This window comes from Musca vetustissima, unplaced genomic scaffold (genome assembly GCF_032173495.1).
Source record: "Musca vetustissima isolate MV318-11 ecotype Yass unplaced genomic scaffold, APGP_CSIRO_Mvet_v1 utg1439, whole genome shotgun sequence".
NCBI classification, from domain to species: domain Eukaryota; kingdom Metazoa; phylum Arthropoda; class Insecta; order Diptera; family Muscidae; genus Musca; species Musca vetustissima.
The window spans coordinates 362,822-370,682 of NW_026882330.1; positions in this window are offsets into that span (position 1 = coordinate 362,822).

Consider the following 7,861-nt stretch of genomic DNA (forward strand, 5'->3'; position numbering starts at 1 on the left):
AATACCTTATATATTTTGTAGTAATTAAATATGAAGAATAAAGAATCCCAACCGTTTGACAACATATAAAAATTGAAAAAAAAATATTTAAATTTAACGATTTACAATACGAAGTTAGAAAAATTAAAATTCGAACTTCTTTAAATTAACTCATATCGCAATGATCAGTTTCTCACAAATTTATATAAGACACTTTATTATTGGCAATGTTATGAAAATACTCACACTTCTGAGATCAAAGTAGATATCAAATTGGAATATGTCAGAAGTCAGAGCTATTTCAATTAAATTTGTAATAAGAAATCTTGTAAGTGAAAAAATTTAGATATTTGGGATGTTATGTATGTGGCTACAACTGGCCGCTGAATTAAATTAAAATGTGGTTTTATTAGCATATTTTACCTGAGCTGTCGCGTTCGAGTATATATTTTTATGTATATTGTTTAATGTTTCCACTAACGGTAATTGGAAAATTATTTTTTTTATTTTTGTTATTTAGTTAATAATAAAAATATTTATTTATTAATTTTACATACAAACTATACAAATAATATATCCGTGAATTTAAATTTAAAATATGATTATTTTCTATTCATATTAAATTCTTTAAAAAAGTGCTAATTGTAGCTACTTTGGAGCATGGCACGTTCAATTTCATTCATGGTGTCATTGAAATTCATTCACATTTTTTTCAATGCGATCCCTTAGAACAGCTTCTGTGTGTGTTCTGTACGGAATATGTCTACGTGACCTATAAAAAATAAATGTAAGTGCCATAGAATTTCTATTAACACCACATTTTGTCCACAAAATGAGAAACATAATTTGACTTAATTCATTTAATGGTGATGGTGGTGAGTGACACCATTGGGAGATTCAACTTGTTAAACTACTACGTGTACTAAATATGTACACCTGAAGACCAGAGAGTAGCATCAGGTAATAACGGCCATTGAATCGAAGTAGCAACAGTCTGTTAATAGCTCTAGAATTTAAATTCGAAATTAAAAAAAATAATTTTCATATTAATTTAAATTACTATATAGGATGTATAAATACAGTTAAGAGCATTTAGAATGGTAAGGCGTACTGGAAAAGGAGTGCAATACATTAGGAAGTGAATACATCGTTTAGAGAGGGATCGTCATATAAATAGGCGCACACATTTTCATTGATATAACTCGAGCACGAACACGAATCAAAGAAATGAGCGACAAAATTTCAATATTTTCTATTTATTTTCAAATAAAAGAAAGTCAATTTAACTAATCAAGCAAACACGTTCTTTCTTTATTAGAACAACAAATAGATCAATGAAAAATGGAACGTCTTGTTTTTAATATTCATTGTCCGTACAGAATGTATTTTACATTTCAACACTTTAAGATGCATGAATTAGAATGTGGTGGTTTCGATCATGTGAACTTGTAGCTTGTTTTCAAAACGTGTCTCTGTGCACTTGAAATTCGAATCACAATTTACTTTAAAACTTGTTTATATTTTTGTGTGAATATTGGATGAAAGCAGTCGGTGATTTTTTTGCAAAGAAGGTTATTACTTTACGAATGATTTATGAATTTTTTTACTCTCTCTCTCTCTGCCGGTTTCTCAGTGTTGTTGTTGGTAATTAACAGCAAAACAAGTTAGCTGCTGGCGTCGAAAATCAGCAGCAGTAAGTGGCGCGGCATTTATTAGCATCATTAGTGGTATAACCGATTGAGGCAAACCGGTGATTCATTGAATTTCATTGTGTCAATAAAACGAATAAGAATTTCTTATTATGAATCTTTTAGATTCAATGTTATGGCTTATCATCACATACGTCGCTGTTGTTGTTATTTTTGTTTCATTCAAACCATACTTACTTTGTGCCTGAACGCTGCTGTGGCTTAGATTAAGGGCCACGAACAAAATTAAAGGCCATAAAAATGCCATCGACCGTGTGGGTAAAACCATTGCAATTATACTTTACGACTTTATTTCTATTTCCTATCACAATTTGGATTTTCCAAGAGCTTATCACTTCACTAACCGACTTAAAACAATGTCGCTGACCTTTGTCTTGGACCTTGATTCTGTATGTTATCGACAAAGATTTTTAGTTTTACATAGAACGCGCAGAACCTTTGTTATTTTTATTGACGACGATGCGATTTTTGTTTGTTTGTTGGGTGTTGATGAACCGAATCAATCGCCCGTGTAGCGATCGCAGCCAACCTTTTGATGTGATGGTCTGCGGCAGACTGATGTCGCTGAGATTTTTGAATAATCTAAGTTGTGGTTAAAATGAATCTGCCTTTAAGTTGAGACTGGAACTTTGTGAGAAATGTGATTTTTTGAGTGAATCGTTTGAGGGACAGTGGTGTCAATATGAAAATAATTATTAATGCGATTTTATGGTTAGTCAAATATGATTCTTTGTCCCCTACATCAAAAATAATGAAGCACGATAGACCCTAGGTAACTGCAACAAATACAATGCAACAACAACCACAAAGAAAATTGTTAGTGTATGTAACACTAGTGTCAATTTGATATGTCGAAAAATGTAAACAATACATATAAAATACCAATAAATTCAATTTATTTTCAAAATGAAATATTTTCGAATTTTTAGAAAAAAATTGAAAAACTTGAATGCAAATCTTGCTAGTTTATAATTCTATCGCTTCCAGATATTTCCTCCAACTGAGTCATTATCATATGTAGTGGTAACTCACACAAAAACACTAAAAATATCGTTGCAAAGGGATTTGCTGCTTCAAATGTTCCCATTAGGAAATTGTAAAACAAATGGCAATGAACCTCTGTTGCGTTTTAATTGAAATTTTCATGCCAATTCATGGTTGTAAAACCGGTTACGAAAAAAGTTAAATGCAGGTAATATATTTTTCCATCGTCTGAAGATTTGAGAATATAGCAAAGATAAATGCCAAACATTTCACAAATGGGTGTTGTATTTTTTCCTGGTTTCCTACATATTGTAAAGCTCAAATTTTATGATCGTTTTTCTTATTTTAAATATAATGAGTTCAAATTGCATAAATCAAACATGTCATATCGAACTTGACACGAGTATTACGATACAATCAAATCAGCTGAGTATTAAAGAAATTAACAAGTTTTCCGTCCAAGATGTCTGAAAATTTCCCCCATTCTTATTGCAAAGCATTATTCAGACTTGGCATGACTTCTAATATTTTTGTGCAAAATACTTCAGTTCTCTATAGGATTCAAATCCGGGGACTGAGGAGGTGTTTGAAAAACTTTTGGACAATTATTAAGCAACCATTCTCGAACGATCCGGGACTAATTAAATATAAATGTTGTCCCCATCCCAATTTTTCAGCTCCGCTTTTCAAATGATCTCTTAGAAAGTTTAAATAATAAATCTTATCTATAATACCTTCAATAAAACGAGATTTCCTACTCCGTTAGCGCTCATACAGCCCCATACCTTTGAAGAGCCTTCTGTGTGCTTTACGGTCGGAATTTGTGGTCAGGGTCTATGGCGTTATTCCTTTTCACGTGTTCCTGAACAAATTCCAATAGGATTTTCCGGTTTTTGTGATTTATGAATGGATTTTTCAGTGCAACACTACCATGAAGACCTATGAATTATTTCTGGGTTACATTTGTTTTCAAAATATTTCTCTGCGATTTCAGCAAACTTCGTTACACTTAGCTTTGAATATTGGCGACTTATCGGAGCAACGACTTTTCGTTGTTTGTATTGAATATATAATTCTCGCTGGGTTTCGGATTTTTTAAAATTATATTCTCAGTTTTGTGCTTCAATATAGTGTTTTGGACAGCAGATCTAGTTTTATTGATTATTTCCGCTATTTTCCGTTGAGATTTTTCTAGTTCAGGATGGTGAAGAACTAATTTTCTCTCGGCAATCGTTGTGTGGCGTCCTATGGTCACAAATTTGTGCAGTCTTACGTTTTGTTTTTAATATTATAAATTATTAATGCTATGACCGGACGGTCATATCTAAACTCTATATTTATTAGATGATCATCATTGTCATCATCATGTGTTTCAACTATATTAGTTTTCGTTTTTTCAGCTTTCCAATAGAAACCAATACAAATACTAATATAGCGCATACCTCTGGCACAAATAATATTCATACCTGTATTAAATTCCACCTTAGAAATATACTAGTATTTCACGTCTGAAAAGCACTTTTTTGCACATTAATTAAATAAATTTGAATTTACTATGAATATTATTTTTCAAATTTCATCATTTTTTATGTTTGTAATTCGACATTAATTCGAATGAATTCATTGTTGCAAGTGTTCCATTTCGTTAGCGTTATTGTCTTTGGTTTCGTATTTTCCTTTCCGAGGAATAAACATTTATTTCATTAATTAAATTTGGTTGAAGAAAAGAACGAACTACAAAGAAATGCACATTTCACTTGTTTTCCATCTTACTTACATCTTCCGTTTTGCTTTGTATCAATTGTTCAGTTTATTTATAAGCTCAAGTATTTGGCCATTCCAACGGAAAGGATGGCTGCCATGGTTAATGGACGAATTGTTGTTAGTTAAGTTTTTCGTTGTTATTGTTGCTGTTTTTGGTTTAACAGAGAATTGCATTTAGAATTTTTTTGATTATTATCAATATAGATTCTGATTACAAATAATATTTCTTTTCAAACCCATGTACCTATTCTAAATCAGATGATTATTTGTATCGCCAGGGGATTTTACGTAAAACCTGATTTCCCCGATGACTAATAAAACTAACAAAGAATACATTTAATGCAAAAATTATTCATAATGAGGTGTGAATTGTATTTTTGATATACTTACATACCACAAACATCCCCGAAAACATTGCTTCGCTGTTAATCAAGGGAAATGAAATATATAAGCAAACCTGTGCGACTAGCTGTAATAAAAATGTGTTCAATGTAAGGAGATTATTCACTGCAGTTCTCTTCATATTTTTAAAGTGAAGAATATTTAGTTTCACCCATTTCGCTCTGAGGTTTTTTTTGCCACTTCTTTCACTTGGTCAAATAATGGAAGTATGTTCAAAAGTAACAACATTTGTTGAATTTTCTCGTTTTCCGATTGTTTTGTTAGGTTGTGTTTCTAAACCTATGCTAAGATGGTACAGAATTTTGAATATGTTGTTAATATTTGACAGAAATATTATCCAGTTTAAATTAAACCAAAAGCACCTCCTCTGTTCATTTTTATACCCTTCACCATACTTTTTTTATATATAGCTTCCCTATATATCTTTCGATTTGCATGAAATACTGAATTGAGCCTAGAATGATGTGTGTTAAGTTTCGAGGAGATCGGTTCAAATTTAGATATAGCTCCCATGTATATTTTTGTCCGACTTTATGTAAATTGTGTACCAAAGTCTCTATGTACATTTTGGTGTGCATGAAATTTGGCATAGCGTACCGTATTAATTCTAGAATTATGTATGTTAATTTTCGTGTAAATCGGTTCAGATTGAGGAGCTATACTTAATGAAAATTAATCTCTGGCAAGTTTCGTTGAAATAGGTTCAGATTTAGATATAGCTCCCACATATATATTTTCGTCCTCTTTTATTGTAAATTGCGTTCTATTTTAAATTGATGCAGATGCAGACATAGCTTTCATATATATTTCTGATTGAGATTCAATTTTGAATTACCGAATTTGTCATGATATTTTTTTATGAAAACAAAGTTATGGCAATCGTTTTTATTATTCTTTCATACAAACGCTGAAAGTGGTTAAACAATGCTTTTCAACAAATTCGATTTAAGATCCTCCTTGGCCTATCAAATGCTTAACACCATCCAGAACTTGTTTGAGATCATTAATTCAAAAATCAACCGAAAAAATTGTGAAACCAAAGAAAATTCATTTGAATATTTTAATGTATACCTGTATGCCTAAAGGACCTTCGAGTGTCCTCCAGAATAAAGGATAGGCAACGAAATATTGAGTTTAATAGTTGTTTCTGTACCTTAAATTACAGGTGCTTTAGTTTTGTCCGCTAGTATTCCCTACTTAACATGTTTTCTGAATTTAAAAAAAAATTTGTTTTTAATTCCGACTTTTTTACGTTTGTATTTTTAAAAATAGAGATATAAATGATAAAAAAAATAAATGCAAATTGTGTAACTATGTTTTCATAAAAAAATTATCATTTTAAAACTATTTACTGAGGGAGTGCTTAGGTTTAAGTCCGCACTTAATTTTAGTGCCTAGTATCAATAAATAATGATAAATCTCTTCAAATTTCCCGTCTTATGACCCATTTTAATTTTTATAGATCGATATGTAATCAATGTTTTATATTACCAAACATATTACTATAATTAAATTCACTTTTTTCATGTGAAACGATGTTTGTTTTTGTCTGACATCAGTTGTGGAAATGCTTATCAATTACAACAATTTCCACGTATTTCAATTCGGCGAAACGAAGATTTAGCTTATGCTTATTATAGACATTCAAAACACACAACATTATGAATGCCTTACTAAAATTGATTACAAAAAATCCCATCGCTTCTATCTTATCTCCAGGGAATTTTCTAAATTAATCGACATTTGTAAATCTCTAGTTTCGTAGGCAACCAAATTCTATTCTTCGTCAACATTTTGCAGCAGCGTTAAAGTTCCGTTTAATTGTGTGTCTTTTTATTGTTAAGCATAGACAAATGTTTTCTTTGTTGGTCAAAAAGAAATTACTTAATTGTGTTTCACTCCTTTTTTTGTTTTGGTTACTTTTTTCTATTCCTCCAATCCTGGGGAGGTTCCAGTTTCTAGTTACGATTAAATCTATTGTTTATACCCTTCACCACACTGTGGTACAGGGTATTATGTCTTTGTGCATATGTTTGTAACAGGCAAAAATAATCGAGATAGACCGATGGTTCCTTTTGAGAATATGCATAGAATCACTATCTAAGTCGATTTATGCATGTCCGTACTTAAAGGTCCGTCTGTCGCGGCGTCTGTCCATGTTAAATTGTAAACAAAGTACAGGTCGCATTTATGATCCGAATTGGATGAAATTTGGCATAGGTCACTTATTCGGCCCAAGGACGAACCCTATTGTTGAAATTGGGAAAAATCGGTTCAAAAAGATTTAGATATAGCTCCATTATATATATATATATATATTTAACCGATTTAATGTAAACGGTCACCTATATATCTTTGTGCATTTGGACGAAATTTGGTACAGCCTAATCATTTAGGTCTAGAATGATGTCTGCCAAGTTTCATGTGAAAATCGGTCCAAATTTAGATATAGCTCCCATATATAGTTTCGTCCGATTTCATATGTAAATGGTGCCCCAAAGTCCCTATATATCTTTCGATTTGCACGAAATTTGGCATAACGTACTGAATTGAGCCTAGAATGATGTCTGCCAACTTTCGAGAAAATCGGCCCAAATTTCGATATAGCTCCCATATATAGTTTCGTCCGATTTCATGTAAATGGTGCCCCAAAGTCCCTATATATCCTTCGATTTGCACGAAATTTGGCATAACGTACTGAATTGAGCCTAGAATGATGTCTGCCAACTTTCGAGAAAATCGGTCCAAATTTAGACATAGCTCCCATATATAGTTTCGTCCGATTTCATGTAAATGGTGCCCCAAAGTCCCTATATATCTTTCGATTTGCACGAAATTTGGCATAACGTACTGAATTGAGCCTAGAATGATGTCTGCCAAGTTTCGTGAAAATCGGTCCAGATTTAGATATAGCTCCCATATATTTGGCATAACGTACTGAATTGAGCCTAGAATGATGTCTGCCAAGTTTCGTGAAAATCGGTCCAGATTTAGATATAGCTCCCATATATAGTTTCGTCCGA